We start from the raw sequence: 343 nt of genomic DNA, 5'->3' as shown, positions 1-343 counted from the left end.
TCTCCATTACAGAGAGAGGCATGAGGTTTACACTTGACCCTAGGTCACACAAGGCCTTCTTGAAGGTCATGGTGCCTGTGGTACAATGTATTGAAAACTTTCCAGGATCCTGTCTCTTTTGAGGTAATTTCTGCCTAGACAAGTCATCCAGTTCTTTGGTGAGCAAAGGGGGTTCATCCTCCCCAGTCTCATTTCCAAATAACTTATCATTTAGCTTCATGATTGCTCCAAGGTATTTAGCAACTTGCTCTTCAGTGACATACTCATCCTCTTCAGAGGAAGAATACTCATCAGAGCTCATGAATGGCAGAAGTAAGTCCAATGGAATCTCTATGGTCTCAGT

This window comes from Arachis duranensis, chromosome 1 (genome assembly GCF_000817695.3).
Source record: "Arachis duranensis cultivar V14167 chromosome 1, aradu.V14167.gnm2.J7QH, whole genome shotgun sequence".
In the NCBI taxonomy this organism is placed as follows: Eukaryota; Viridiplantae; Streptophyta; class Magnoliopsida; order Fabales; family Fabaceae; genus Arachis; species Arachis duranensis.
The sequence above is the reverse complement of the archived record's forward strand: the minus strand, read 5'-3'. Positions refer to the sequence as shown.